General features: G+C 41.1%; 1 pseudogene across 1 annotated transcript; it reads right to left on the bottom strand.

Moving 5' to 3' along the window:
* Window positions 1-10862: 10862 nt before the first annotated feature.
* On the bottom strand, window positions 10863-12516 carry LOC308554499 (serine/threonine-protein phosphatase PP1-beta catalytic subunit pseudogene; annotated as a pseudogene). The gene is made up of 2 exons: window positions 12462-12516; window positions 10863-11701 (listed from the first exon to the last, which is right to left on the bottom strand). The product of its transcript is annotated as a serine/threonine-protein phosphatase PP1-beta catalytic subunit pseudogene (transcript).
* Between the last annotated feature and the right edge of the window lie 4091 nt (window positions 12517-16607).

A 16607-nucleotide genomic window follows, 5' to 3' on the forward strand; every position in this document is an offset into this window, starting at 1 on the left:
TCCTAGGTCAATGCTCAACCACTGAGCCATGTTGGCCGGGCTGGTGAAATGATTTTTGACAAGGGCGCCAAGACCATTCAATGGGCAAAGGACAGTTTTTTCTCAACAACTGGTGCTGGGAAAACTGGATATCCACATGCAAAAGAACGAAGCTGTGCCCTTACCTAATGCCATACACAAAAGTTAACTCAAAATGCATCAACGGCCTAAATGCAAGACCTGAAACTCTAAAACTCTTGAAAGGAATCATAGGGCAAAAGTTTTACAACAAAGGCACAGGCAACAAAGCAAAAACCAGGCAAATGGGACTTCACCAAAATAAAATAAAAACTGCGTCAAAAGACACTATCGGCAGATTTAAAAGGCAATCCATAGAATGGGAGAAAATACTTGCAAATCATATATCTGCTGAAGGATTAATATCCAAACTATGTAGAAAACTCCTAAAATTCAACAACAGCAAAGCGACCTGATCCAAAATGGACAAAGAACTTAAACAGCTATTTCTCCAGAGAGGGTGCACAAATGGCCAATACACACGTGAAAGGTGCTCAACATTACCAGCAAGGAAATGCAAACCAGGATTACCCTGGGATATCGCCTCGCACCGTTAGGACGGCTACTATAAAAAAAGACAACAGGTGATGCTGAGGATGTGGAGAAAGTGGACCCCTTGGGCATTGCTGGCGGGAATATAAAATGGTACAGTCTCTGTGGAAAACAGTATGGCAGCTCCATAAGAAATTAAAACTAGAACCACCTTGTGATCTAGCAGTTTCACTTCTGGATACACACCCAAAAGAACTGAAAGCAGGATCTCGGACAGATACTTGTACACCCATGTTCACGGCAGTATTATTCACAGGAGCTAAAATGTGGAAGCAGCCTGTGTCTGCCAGTAACTCAGTAAATAAGCAAAATGTGGGCCATCCATACAATCGATATTATTCAGCCTTGGAAAGGAAGGAAATTCTGACATATGCCACAACATGGATGAACCTTGAGGACATCCATGTTGAGGCTCAGTGAAATAAATCAGTCACAAAAGGACAAATACTGTATGATTCCACTTATATGAGGTACTGGAAGTAGTCAAATTCATACAACTAGAAAGGAGGATAGCGGTTGCCAGGGGCTGAGGGGAAGTGGTGAGTGGCAAGTTACCGTTTAATGGTTACAGGGTTTCAGTTTTACAAGACCAAAAGGGTTCTGGAGTGATGGGAGCACATTATGAATGTAGTTAGTATCACTAAACAGTACACTAAAACGGTTAAGAGGATTCATTTTATGTTAGGTATATTTTACCACAATAAAAGAAATGGGAGAAAAAAGTTATTTTCCATAAGTAACCATTGAGTAGGTACAAACTCAAACACCATTAGGAGAAAAGAGGCAATGTAAATCAGTAAAGCAGGCATGTATAAGGCAATAGGGAGAGGTGGAGAGTGTGTCCAAATAGGATATTCTCTCTATATTTTCTGGGGCTGCCATAACAAAGTACCATAGAATGGGTGGCTTAAATGACAGAAACTGATTTTCTCATAATTCTGAAGCTGTAAGTCCAAGATCAAGGTGCCAGTGGGGATGGTTTCTTCTGAGGCCTCTTTCCTTGGCTTGTGGATGGCCATCTTCTCCCTGTGTTTTCACATCGTTTTCCCTTTGTGTCCTAATCTCCTCTTCTTATAAGGACACCAGTCACATTGGATTAGGGCCCACACCAATGACCTCATTTTAACCTAATTGCCTCTTTAAAGACCCCCATCTCCAAATATAGTCCCATTCTGATGCACTGGGGGCCAGGATTTCAATATATGAATTTGGGGAACGGGGCCCAATTCCGTCCATAACACCCTCCCTGAGAACAATCCCTTTCACATTAAAAAATTTCATTTTGCATGCTAACCACATTTGCCCCCTGCAAGTTTTCAGACTCTGCTGCAATGTGTTTGGTGATTGAAGAAACCAGGCTGCTTCCTAGATGACAGGAGCTGGGCTTTGCTGGAATTGGGGTAAATCTGTGTCCCCTGCACAGTACAAATTTGGAGAAGTAGATTAATGAATTTTTTTGGAAAGGAGAACTTACCCCTGTGGTTTCTCCCTCCTGGGAGGAAGTTTCATGCAAAGAACAAACAAAACTTGTTTTGAAACACTTTCTCCCAAGATATGTTGGATACTTAGAATTTCCTGCGCCCCCCCCCCCCCCCCCGATGATGCATGGAGGAGCGCGGGCCCAGCCTGGCTTTGGACCAGGAGAATTTCTAGGGCTGAGTGAGTCTAAGGCAGTGGCTCAGCCTCACTTGCCTTTCTTGGGTTCTCCTCAGTGTCTCTGCAGATGGCCCTGGTCCTTGTGCACATCTATTGTCATCCACTCTTAGGTGGCAGCTTCAAATAAGCACTAATTGAATGCCTGCTGAATGCAGAACCTTTTGGTGAAGGGGCAAGGGGAAGAGAGAAGGCATGTGAGCTTGTGAAGGGTGAATCTGGGGTGGTCTTAATGATGGCTTGTCCACTTCTTTGCTGTGAGGTCAGGAGCAAGTGGCTTTGTGTCTCTGAACCTCAGTTTTTCTGTCTGTGAAATGAGGGTGTGCCTTACCCACCTTGTAGTGTGAAAACCTAGATGAGTGTGCCTTCCAAAGTCATAAAGGTCTGGGAAGTCCGCATTGTCATCAGTGTTGGGTGAAACCCGAAATCTAAGAATGACTAGAAATTCACACATAAGATGAACGCCAGTGAATGCAAAGTATAATATCAGAAACAGACAGGATCCCTAAAAGACGTGGGGGAAGTAGAGAAAAAGGCCGGAAACTGTGTTTGAGTTCCAGCTCGTTGCTGTGAGCTATACACATTGCTCCTTCCCTGTGCTCCTCGAGTGCCTCTTCTGTAAAATGGACGTCAAAGTATCTACTTGGCGGCATCCTTTTCAGATAATAATAATATTACATACTAATCCATATTGGACTCTTACTATGTGCTGGGCTCAGGTGTTTCATTTACCATGTCTCATTTTAGCTTCATGGCAATCCTAAGAGGGAGGGACTTAGTTTTACTTCCATTTCACAGACAAAGCTCAGAGAAGTCAATCAACTTGCCCGAGGTCACAAAGTTTGGGAGAGGTTTACCAGGCTCCCCAATGTGTGCTGTTTGATCTCTGAAAAAAATTGCTTGTTTGATGTCAAGCTTCAAGCAAAGCTACAATGTTGCCTGAGATTGCAAACAGATGGGGGGGGGGGGGGAGAACATGGAAGTGGTGAGCAGTGGGCGGGTTAATCTGATAAGACTTCCTGGAGGAAGTGGATGTGAAGTCAGGTAGTGAAGTGATTTAGGGCTATTGACAAGTACAGAGGAACAGTGAGGGAATTCCAGGTGAGTGGATTGAGGAAGGCAAAGGCAAGGAGGGGGGAACTGACATGCTCTGTGCATGGGTGTTGAAACAGATTGTGTCTGATTGGAGGGCACTGGCAAGAGGGATGAGATAAATCAAGGTTCCGTTAAAATGGTAAGTAGGAAGAAATTGGAAAAACAGCAACAGTGTTAATTACTTGAAAGCTTGCTTTGTGCCAGGTAATCAGCCAAGCGCTTAGCTCTCAACTTCAGTTTCCTGTCTAAAAACAGATTAAATAGTCGCCTATCTCACAGGGCTGTTATAAGAATTATATGAAAAAAATAAGTTTCAAACTCATGTAAGCCCTAAATATATTCCATACTGGTTCCCATCCTCTTAGGGGTGTTCCAGGAGCAAGTGGCTTTGTGTCTCTGAACCTCAGTTTTTCTGTCTGTGAAATGAGGGTGTGCCTTACCCCCCTTGTAGTGTGAAAACCTAGATGAGTGTGCCTTCCAAAGTCATGAAGGTCTGGGAAGCCCAGCATTGACATCAGTGTTGGGTGAAACCCAAAATCTATGACTAAAAATTTACACAAAAGACGAACGCCCTATTGATCTGTGAAAAACACTTGTAAGATGTCAAGCTTCTTGAATATTTGTGTATACATTTTTGTGTGTACATATTTTCACTTCTCTTGAGTATATGCCTAAGAGTGGAATTGCTGGGTCACATGGTAACTCTCCGTGTACCTTTTTGCGGAACTGCCAAACTGTGTTCCAAAGTGGCAGCACCGTGTTCCATTCCCACCAGCAAAGTATAAGGGTCCAGTTTCCCCACATTCTCACCGACACTCACTATTGATCTAGAGTGTGGACATCCTAGTGAGTGTGAAGCGGTTGGGGTTTGCATTTCCCTGATGACTAATAACATTGGGCACCTGTTCACATGTGAGTGTGTTACATTGGAGATGTCTGCTGGGCATCCAGATGGAGATGATGCAGAGACTGCTGGACATGCAGGTCTAGAACTCATGGCAGAGGTCTTGGGTGGTGACATAAATATTGGAGTCCAGAGGATATGTATGGTATTTAAATCCATGGGACTGGATGTGATCACCCAGAGAGTGAGTGTAGCTAGAGAAGAGGTCTGAGCACAGAGCCTTAGGGTGTTCTAACTTCGACAGGTGGAGGTGATGAAAAGAAGATATGGAGGGAGAACAAACCCAAGTGGGGAAAGTGTTTCAAAGAGAGAGCGATGGTCCCAGCGGGGAGGCTCAGTTGGTTGGAGCATCATCCCGTGTACCAAAAAGGTTGTGGGTTAGATTCCCGGTTGGGGCACATACCTAGGTTTCAGGTTTGATCCCAGGTCTGGGCACATACGGAGGCAACCAATAGATGATTCTCTTACACATCAGTGTTTCTCTCTCTCTCCCTCTCTCTTTTCCTCTCTCTTTCTCTCTCTCTTCATCCCCTTTCCTCTCTCTATAAAAAAACAATAAAAACATATCCTTGGGTGAGCGTTAAAAAAAAGAGAGAAAGAGAGAGGGAATGCTGGACTGTGCCAAACCCTGCTGGTTGTTCAAGTTAGACGTGGTCGTTGATCTTATCAACATGGAAACAACAGTGACCCTGACCAGGGCAATTTCAGTGGATGGTAGGAGTGACAGCCTGACTGGAGTATATTTAAGAGAGAATGGGAGGAGAGGAACCTGAAGGGAGTTTAGATAATGCTTTCGAGGGGTTTGGCTTTAAAGGGAGCTGAGACAGATGTCCCCTCACACCTGTTAGGAATGGCTACCCTAAGAACACAAGAGATAACAAGTGTTGGTGAGGGTGTGGGGAAAAGAAAACCCTTCTGCACTGTTGGTGGGAATGTAAATGTTGCAGCCACTATAGAAAACAGAATGGAGGTTCCTCAAAAGAAATTAAAAATAGAACTACCTCATGATCAGCAATCTCACTTCTGGATATATATCTAAAGGAAATGAAAACAGGATCTCGAAGAGATATCTTCACCCCCATGTTCACAGCAGCCTTATTCACAATAGCCAAGACAGGGAAATAAAATAAGCTAAGTGCCTTCCAGCAGATAAATGGATAGAGAAGATGTGCTGCATATATACAATGGAATATTGTTCAGCCATAAGAAAGAATGAAACCCCGCCATTTGCAACAACATGGATGAACCTAGAGGACACTACGCTAAGTGAACTAAGTCAGACAGAGCAAGACAAATGCTGGATGAGCGCACTTATATGTGGAATCAAGAAGCTGAACTCATAGCCCTGGCCAGTTTGGTTCAGTGTCTAGAACATCGGTTCACGGACTAAATGGTCTTGGGTTTGATTCCGGTCAAGGGCACCTACCTCAGTTGCAGGTTCGATCCCTGGGGTTGTGTTCGGGAGGCAACCAATCGATGTGTCTCTCTCACATCAATGTCTGTCTGTTTCTCTGTCTCTCTCTCTCTCCCTTCCACTCTCTGAAAAGCAATGGAAAAATATCCTCGAGTGAGGATTAAAATAATAATAATAATAATAATAATAATAATAATAATAGCAACACCAGTAACCAGGTCCATTGTCCCCATAAGACTTTTAGGGGATTGTCTGAAGTAGGACAAATATAGCTTTAAAAGCTCATTATCAAATGACATTCATTTTTCTCATATATGGTAAGTGTCACCATCATGGGTAATGTGATTTTTTTCTTTCTTTCAAAATACTCAGCTTCATGTCCATATGCTGTAGTTGGGGTTGTGAAAATAGGTGCAATGTTTTGGGAAGGCAAACTGACACTAGCCAGCAACATCTAGGCATTTCTAGGTGTCTGACCATTAGGATTGTCTGTAACAAAACCAGATCAACATCAAAGGCCACCATTAAGAGGAATTGGTTAGGTAAGCAATGATATTGGGGTGTGTTTGGGAAGCAACCAATCGACGTGACTCTCTCACATTGATATTTCTCTCTCTCCCTCTCCCTCTCCATTCCGTGCAATATTATTCAGCTATTTAAAAGAATGAAGGAGATTTGCATGCATGGACATGGAAAGATGTCCAAAATGCAGTAAGAGAAAAATGTGAAAATCAAGTTGCTTAGCAGTATGTGTAGTATGTTAGAAAATTTCCCTAAGTTACCTGGAGGCAAGGACAGTGCAGCAATTGATACCACTTTGAAGACAAAGTCGTTAGTTCCCAGGAGATAGCCTGACTGCGCCTGAGACTGGGCAGCACGGGAAAGAGGTGATTTGTACCTTCAGGGCACCTTCCAGGGGGGCAGCAGAGGTGGCTTCCCCTCAAACTGGGCTTTCCCAAACATACCACTCCTGAAATTCCCCAAGCCCTCCTCACTGATTAGGGGAGCGAGGAGAGGCATGTGGGTGAGCACCACCTGCCTGCATCTGCTAAGAGCAAGCAGAGCAAACCCTTAGGGAGGCTTCCCATCCCCTGTGGCAACCACCTCTAAAGGTAACATCACCAGCACTGCCCTTCCCAGGGCTTAGCTATGCCAGGACCAAGTTAGAAACCTAGTCTTGCAGTTTCTTTTTTCATATCTTCATTCACCATTCATTCATTCATTCATTCATTCATTCATTCATTCATTCATTCATTCATTCACATAGAGGCTTAATCTATGCCAGGCCCTACAATAGGCATTCAAAACAGAAAGATGAATTAGACCCACTCCTAGGCTGTAAGGAGCTCACAGTCCACCAGGAGAAGGTAGGTAGCTAAATAAATAATTAGAATTCCATGGAAGGATTTAGTGAAAACCCAAGTATTTAGCTAAAACCCTTTCTCCCCACATGGTGATGAGATTGCCTAGGAAAGCAAAAGTAATCATTACGAGAAAATTTTAATAAAGTAGCTGGTCATTTATAAGTTTAAGTTATAAGTTTCATTCTTCTGCATTTAGTCTCCATATTTCCTTAGACTCCTCTTGGCTGTGAGATATTTTTAGAGTATCTTTAACTCTTATTTTGAAATAATTATAAACTCATAAGATGTTGCAAAAATCGCACCAAGTGATGTGTCCCTCAGCCAGCTTCCTCCAATGGCAACATCTCACATAACTGCAGTGCCTTAGTAGATCCAGGAAACTGACACTGACCCATAGAATTGACTAGACCACGGGCCAGCTGAACACCAGCGTCTGGCTCTGTTCATCAAATCAACATCCTCTTTCTTGCGTGTGGGTCAGTCTGTCTGAGTGTTTGCAGTCCTTTGCAAAATAATATTGCCATCCTTGCAGAGTTACAGAATTTCCTGGAGTCTGTGTAAGAGATGTTAGAGAACTACTCAAAGCACTCCCAATGACATCAACAAACGAGCACCTGGCTGATGTAATTCTTAGACCAAGAAATAACCAAAAAAGAGGCTACGGGTGCAAAGAAGACAGGACAGGTGCTTAAAAGAGAATAACTTCATTATGAAAATACCAAGAAAGGCCTGCTGGGAAACTGACAGCATCTTGTGTTTTTTTGCATAAATGATCTCTGTATGATCATGGCATGAAACTTGTATGAAAAGGGTGTCACAACATGCTTTCAAACAAGTTTTCGTCAGGAAATTATGCCAAAGAGCAAAATATAGATCAGTCCTTGCTCCATCACCTGTCTAGCCTAAGAATTAGCACAGAGTTGCAACTGTAATTTTGTCAGCTAACGGCGGAATAATGTCCACAACGCTTTAGTTTCACTTAGTTTCATTTTGTGAGGTGGCACCTGAATCAAATCCTTTTTTATCTTCCTTGATTTTTACTATGAAATTTTAGTCCCATTCTAACTGGGTTTGCTTTTTCCTTGACTTTTTCTGGCCCCAATAATAGTCAAAGATCAAGAATTCCCTGCCAATGTGTTCTAGAGTGAAGGACACAACGGCTAATTCTACCTGGGGGAGGTCAGGAAGGTCTGCTAAGTAACATTTGGGCTGAGTATTGAAGGATGTGTAGGAGTTCTCCAAGTGGAGAAGGGGATACAAGGTATGTCGTTCGAGAATAGTGTGAGTTGAAGTCACAGAAGGCTGGAAAGGCCTGGTGGCCTCCCTTCAGATACTGTGCATGGGCTGCGATGTGGCTGCAGCAGAACGGAATGGGGTGAGGGGCGATTCTGTGCAACGGGAGACGAGGCTGTAGAGGCTTGGACATGAGCCTCCTGAAGGGCTGACGCTTTGTCCCAAGGCCGTAGGGAACCGCTGGAGGGTTTTGACTGAGGCAGGACTTGATCAGTGTTGCGGTGTAGAAAGATCCCTCTAGCTGCTGTGGGGGAGAGTGAATTAGAGAAGATGAGGCTGGAGATAGGAAAACACTTTTAGAGAGTGGCGGCTGAGATCTGAGATCTAGGCTCTAGATTAGACAGCTGGGTGAGTCAGGCTCCACCACTGACTAGCCCTGGGACCCTCACTCAACCTTTATAAGCCTCAGCTTCTTCCTCTTTTTTTTTTTTCATATCAATTAGACAACTTTTACTAAATGAGAAAACTATGTTTGAAATGTGCTTTGAAACAAAATGGAATTAGGGGGAAAAAAAAGCATTTGAAAGAGCTTTGCACTGTGCTGAAAATTAAATCTCTTGCAGTAACACAATACACCAATTCAGAAAATGCAACTTAACAGAATTCTCAATTTAACATTTTCAAAGATGGTGTTAAGGTCAAGAATTTCACATCCATGGTAGCACATAATCAAGGGCATTATAAATATGATTGCATCCCTATGAAGCTTACAAACTTGACAGCGCTCAGTAAAAGCTTTCAGAATCACACGCAAACGTTTCGCATCCACAAATCACAAATCTGTGTCCTCTAAGTTCTCATAAAGTATTTATGCTTACTTTTCTATTCTTCTTCTTCTTCTTTTTTTTTTTTTTTTTAATATATCTTCATTGATTTTAGAGAGAAGAAGAGAGGGAGAGAGAGAGAAACATCAATGATGAGAGTCATTGATCAGCTGCCTCCTGCACGCCCCCGACTGGGGATCGAGCCCACAACCTGGGCATGTGCCCTGACCGGGAATCAAACCCCGATCACCTGGATGTTAGGTCAACACTCAACCGTTGAGCCACGCCCGGCCAGGCTCTTTTCTATTCTTGGCATTTGTGAATTTCTAACCCTTAAAAAAAGAGAACAGGAAAAGAAATGCTGCAATAAACCCTTGGTCATGTACAGAAATTATTGCTATAGGTCACTTCAAAGCATGTCTATACAACATCATATGAACTTTGATCAAAAAGATTAAAATCTTTAGTATCATTAGCTTTACAATCGTATAAAACATTCACATGGCAGTATCAGAAGTTAAGCACCCAATAGCCATAGTTGACCAAATGTCCCACCAGCCAGCATTCATTTCAATACATCCCTTATACAGAGAAAGGAGAAAAGAGGGAATGTCAGCTTGCTAGGACTTCTCAGAAAGGATTCTCATGTTTTGTGGACTTAAAAACAAAAACAAACACACAAAAAACAACAACCTAGAAAACAAAATTGATACAGGCTTAACCAGAAAGTTAAGCCTGCCAAATGGTGTTTCATGTGAATTAAAACCTAAAGGCAAGATACCACATAATCACACAACCAGCTAGTTGGGTAATATTTACCTTGCGGTTAAAGGAAATGCTACTGCACTGTAGAACATCAAAAAAAGTTAAAACTCAGATTGCACAAATCCAAATCTGTGGCAATGTCTGTGTGAAGCAAAACATTCACTATCAGCTGTGAAGTTTTCCCTAAACTGTTTGATTAAATCACTGGATTGGAGAATTTGCATATCTTTAAAAATATCAATCTCTAAGATTCCTTTTTATGATAATGAGGCATAAATTTTCCTTTTTACTGTAAAGAGGTACATAAGTAGGGAAGCAAGAGAAAATAATAGTTGGTGAATGTCTTCAAAGCTTGTTCCACATTTCACTTTTTAAAATGTTTAGGAAAGCCCTGGCCAGCTAGCTCATTTGCTTAGAGCGTTGTTGCGACATGCAAAGATTGCAGATTCAATCGCTGGTCAGAGCACATGTAAGAATCAACAAAGGAATGAATGCATAAATAAGTGGAACAACAGATCGATGTCTCTCTCTCTCAATCAATAAATACCAAAAAAATTTAATGTTTAGCAAATAAAGTTTAAAATATTTGCCCTTATTCTATCAAAAACAGAACAAGCTCAACTTAAGTAAACAACCAAGCAACACTGAAACCACATTACGCAGATGGATCATCAGGCTTTTGTCTGGTTTAACTATCACATCTAGTTCAATTGGGATGCTTTTCAACTTCAAAAACTGTAATAAGTGAAGATATAACTTATTGGGTAATTTTGAAGTTGGATTTAGCTTTGTTGAATATTATAAGAGTGTACCTATTACAATACAGTGTAGCACATCTTTCTATTAGGAAAAAATGTAAGATCCTTTACCCATCTCCTTAAGCTGAAGGTGTGACATCATAAAGGGTGTCACATGGCTGGATGGTTCTACAGGGCACACATGTATTATGAAGTGTGTTCTTAACCAATCTGATGCTTCCTTAGTTTACACAGTTCCCTTCTTCACCTTTTCTTTGGTGAATTAACTGTTTGAAGCGGAGTGACGGCACATCCTGAATCCAGCCCGCCATACTGATGCTTAGCTTTCTTTCCAGATGGTTTCAATATCTAAAATGAACACAGCAAACCTTCATCCACACTTATTGTTCCACCAGTGTGATCAAATTGGCCACAGTAATTTGGGGCTGAAAATAGGGTTACCTATTGTCATTTAGCAAAAGAAATCATACCCCTCTTCCACCACCTGATAATCTTGGTAAATCAAGTATAAATCATGATGATTTAGAAATTCACTACTGACATCAGCTCCAAATGTGAAGGAAACACCACAGTTATTTTCTCCCCAGCCTTGCACATCCTTGTCTGGGCCCAACCACAGCAAATCACAGAGCAAACTTGTGTTGGGGACATTGGTGGTCTAGTAATTCTCCAAATCTGCCTCATAGATAGCAGGTCTGCCGACAGTCCTCCACGACAACAGATCTTCTTATCCACAATGGCAGCTACAGGCAGACAGCTGAAACCATCGGTGAGGGTCTTCCTCAATTTAATAGTAAACCTTCGTTTGCATTCATCATAGAATCCATAAATGCAGCTGATGCTGGCACGCTCACGGTTTCCTCTTAAGAGAAAGAAGCTATCTGGATATTTGAATTTTTAAGCCAATAGCAAACAAATGGTTTCCAAAGACTGCCTTCCTCTGTCCACATAATCTCCTAAGAAGAGATTGTGGGCTTCTGGTGGGCAACCTCCATATTCAAATAATCGTTGCGAATCTGTCTACGGTCCATGACTACCTCCACAAATTCTCAGCAGTGCTTTCAATTCCAAAAGGATAAGCCCTCAGCTTTTTCATCATTATAATGGGAATGATGATAGTACCTACACCATAGTATTGTCGGGAAGATTAACTGTCAAATAATGTGCCACAGAGGAGGCTAGATGAGAGGTAATTAGAGTATCTGAATCAAGGGTCATAATTTAGGCTGGGCAGAGATGAAGGAGGAAAGTGGATGAGACACGCCGGAAAGATTTACAACTTTAAGAGACAGAAAGAATGCAGTTTTCTCCTAGGAGTTTTGGGGTATATTCCTCTATTATCAGAAGTCTAGGGTACTTGCTATTTAACATTTTCCTCTATTAGAAGTTGGATGGCAGGGAAGCTCCATGCATTTCGTTCTCAATCACCATTGCATTCTCTTCTTCACTTTCCTCACTTTCCCAGGAGTCCATCTCTCAGCACCCCAATCAGGCTTTGTCACAAACTCTCGCTCTTATTCTGCAGCAGCTGGCGTCCTCCTAGCTTTATGAAAGGGCACAGTAAGGTCTCCACTTATTATCCTGCTCTCCCCCCGTGTCTGCTGCCCTAAAGCTGGCAGAATAGTGGACATGCTGGTCCTTCTCTAGTCTCAGCTCGTTTTCCAGCTTCTAACTGGAGCTTCAGCCTCTAGTTGGGTATTGATGACCAGCCAAACTGCCCACAGTAAAGGCCAGCACACCGGGCAGCCCTGTGTTTCCCTTCTCCACTGCAATGTGCTAGGTGCAGTTCTTCAATCAATTGCATTAAAGCAGCCAGCATTTCCAGGGTGTCCCTGTACTCACACTGCAGTCCACAAGCATCCCGCAGGCGGGCTGCCCCTCGCCATATAGAGGTCATGGCCAGCTCGGGATTTCCCCTGTGGATGCCTCCTTCCCAAGGCCTATTTCTTAGGTTTCCTTGCCAACTGTTGGGTTGCAGCCTCTTGGGGAGCTTCCTGGATGTAATCTGAAACTGGCCTCCATATACGGATGTCAAGAAGAGACCAAAGAAAAAGGCAGACTACTCCAGATTGGTAGATGGCAGGTTTAATAAGCAAGGGAACATACATAGGAGGCTTCTCTTGGGCAGCTGCCAGGTGAGTTGTTTTCTGCACCCACTCAACAAACTTAAAAGTTTATATAGTTGCCCTAACTGGGTTCAGTCATGTACCCAGGGGGCCTTAACTGGAGTTAGTCACACAGCGAATCCGCATAGTCTCATCACCACGTTTCCATCTCAAGGCTGTAACCTTGGAGCAGCTCTGACAACAGGGAAGACAAGCAGAGCCCACATTCCAAACACAGAGGGGAGGGAATGAGGAGCCTCTGAATGCCAGGACCAGCTCCTGGGTTACTATAAAAAAACAACTGAACATATTTCAAAGGACAAAAGGAACTAGAAATAAAAATATAGTGACTAGCCTGGCCGAGCGTGGCTCAGTGGTTGAGCGTCGACCTGGGATCCAGGCAATCAGGGTTCGATTCCCGGTCAGGGCACATGCCCGGTTGTGGGCTTGATCAATGACTCTCTCATCATTGATGTTTCTGTCTCTCTCTCTCCCTCTCCTCTCCTCTCTCTGAAATCAATAAAAATATATTTTAAAAATAATAATAAAAAAATAAAATGGTCTGTTTAAATATATATATAGTGACTAAAAATTAAAGCTGAGTAGACAGGTTAAACAACAGATCATCATATTTTCTGGTTCACTTATTCTTAAGAAGAATGTGAAAGATATTTAGAAATGTTTAAAGAACATTTATGAATGTTTAAAGGAATGCTTAAAGAACATAAATGAAAGAAGAATGTTTAAAGACATGAAGAGTAGTGTGATAGGTCTAATATAAAACAATTGGAGTTTCAGAAGTAAATAATGAAGAAAATGAGAAGGGGTAATATTCAAAGATATGACTGAGAAATCTCCAAAACTGTTGAAAAATACCAGACCATGCTTATAGGTATCTCACTGAATCCTAAGTAGGATTTAAAAATAGTAAGAATGGAAACTACAAAGCAAGAAAGAATAAGAGAAAATCTCAGAAGAAGACAGAAATAAAAGACATATCTGCCAAGAACAGCAATCAGTCTGACAACTTTTTATTCAGCAGCAACATGGAGGTGAGAAAAAGGGGAGAAAAATTAGTACTGAGAGAAAATGAGCATCAGTGCAGAAGTCTGTAACCAACAAATTATCTTTCAAGAAAAATATCTAAAGGAAGATAGTTTCAGACAAAAATAGAGTTTACCATCAAAAAATTCTCATTACAGAAGATTCTAAAAGATATTTAAGAAAGAAGGAAAAATCCCAACTGGAAGGCCTAAGATTCAAGCAGGATTGGTGAACAGATATTGGTAAATATGTAAGTAAATTGTAACAAAAATTAACTATAGAACAATTATAATGTCTAATTTGGGATTAGAACATAGGACTTGATTATAATATCATATACCCTGGGAGGGAGTAATTGCTGTTGAAGTATTTTAAGTTTCTTATATTGCTTGAAAAAAAATAAAATTATTAATTAGATTTAGTTTGTTTAATATTTATGTTAAAATAGTTAGTGAACACTAAAAGAATGGGCATAGTGTGTATCATTTCCAAATTCAATCCAAAGTGTAGAATGAGAAATAGCAAAAAGAAAAAACTCAATGCAAATGAAGGAAAGAAAGGAGGGAAGGAAAAAGAAATAAAAACAGAGGGACAAATAGAAAGCACATGTTTATTAATATATAAAGATAGATCTATAATTACAATAAATGTAAATTGGTCAAACACTCCAGTTAAAAGACAGTGATTTTTAGACTGGATATATTTTACACAAGAGATCTATTTAAGACTTAAGGACACTAGAGAAATTAAAAGTCAAATGATAGGGTAAAGATATGCCGGGTAAACATAATCAAAGCTAGTGTCACTATGTTAGTATGAGGCAAATAAACTTTAAGGTAAAAGTATTATTAGAGGTCAAGAGTGTCATTGCACAATGATCATAAGTCTAATTCAACAAGAAGACATAACAATCCTAAACTTCAATGCACCTAATAGCACAGCCTCAAAAAAATATAAAGTAAAAGTTGATAGAACTACAAGGAGAAACTGACAACTCCACCATCATTTTGGTAAGTTTTAAAATTCATTTTTCATTAATTGATAGATGGAACAGACAAATAGTCCAGTGCAGATAAATAAGGTAAAAACATCACAATTAACTAGTTCAACCTAAGGAATATATGTAGAAAATTGCATTATAAATTTGGATGAATACGCATTCTTTTCAAGTGTACATAGAATGTTTGCAAAATTGGCCATAAGCTGTATAGTAAAACTGGCCTTAACAAATATCATACAGACTTTATTCTCTGACCACAATACTATTACGTTAAATAATAAAACGATAACTAGAAGAATTAAAAACAGACTCTGTATACACACAAAGAACATTTCTCTTTGGCCTTTGTAATAATGGGACTTCATAAGGAGGAACAAAATGAACTCTGACGTGGAACCTTTGAATTCAGCTTACTGAGTCCAACTAACACACTTTTACTGTTTAATCTGTGCCCCATTAAAATTTCAGGGCAGAGTTAATTTACTACCTAGCACTTGGCGTCAAAAGCTTCAAGCGATTGTTTCCTGGTTTTCCTTTAACTAAAGTTGATTTCCCTCTTAAAGGAATACTTACAGTTCTAGTCTCATATTTTTTCCTTCTCAAAGGAGAGGCTTATCTTATTTGGTTTTTAGAGCTGTTAAGATATCTTTAAGATATTTTAGATTTAGCTTTAACTAATAAGATTATAATTTTCATGAGGAATTTTTTGTCTTTTTTGTTCACTGCTGTATCCCTGTGCCTAATGTATAGTGCTACACTTGGATGAGGCCCTCAATAAATGAATGAATTTGTTGGATGCCTACAATGTGTCAGGCTGGGTGTGCATGTTTTATGCTAACGTAAATAATTTAGCCCTCAAAACAGCTCTGCAATGTTAGGATGATTAACACCATTTCAGATGAGAAGATTAAGGCACAGAGAAGTAGAAGGGTGTGCTCAAGCTCGTACTTGGTAGAACAGGGATTCAAATTCCCGTGCAGGTGATTTATAATAACTTTATAGTTGCTACAGGAAACAGTTATATTAGCATACACTCATTCTGCAGGGCTAGAGTGTGTGTATCTAACGTCAGATCTTAAGGCTGAAAAGGAAAATAATTCCCTATGCTGTGATGGTACAAACTTATATCTTTGTATCATTTGATGTCCTCTAGGAAGCAGATGCCAAGACAGAGTTGAGGTATAAGATATTTATAGGGGTTAAAGCCTCCAAAAGAGTAAAGGGGAGTGAGAACAGAAAAAAGCAAATATATATATTTAAATATATCTTTATTGATTTCAGAGAGAGGAAAGGAGAGAGAGAAACAGACAGAAACATCAATGATGAGAGAGTCATTGGGGATTGAGCCAGCAACCCAAGCATGTGCCCTGACCGGGAATCGAACCCCGATTGCCTGGATCCTAGGTCGACGCTCAACCGCTAAGCCACGCCCTGGCTGGGCACAAATAGATATTAACACTGTAAAGAGAGGAGGGAAATAGGATTATGTCGGAAGAGCCTCAGACTGTGATTCAGCTCTGAGAAGGTTCAGAGCTGAACCTTCTAGATCAACCTAGCTAGATCAACAGGGAGCCTGGATATGTAGATTACCCATAGAAGAGTCCCACACTGCCCAGAAATGGTGAGTCCTTGTGTCACTGCTGTGCTCAGTCATTGCCCAGGGACTGTCTGGGAAGCACCTGGCATGAACGTATAAGCTGAGGCAGAGCCTGGAGGCATCCACAGCTAGAAGCTGTCAGCTGACTGCACACCCTGAGACAGGTTCTCTCTTGAAGATAGCTGAGTGGCACAGCTCACAGCCTTTGTGAAGGACTTGTATCTTTGTGAAGAACTTAGCCA

This window comes from Miniopterus schreibersii, assembly GCF_964146895.1.
Source record: "Miniopterus schreibersii genome assembly, chromosome: 3".
NCBI lineage: Eukaryota > Metazoa > Chordata > Mammalia > Chiroptera > Miniopteridae > Miniopterus > Miniopterus schreibersii.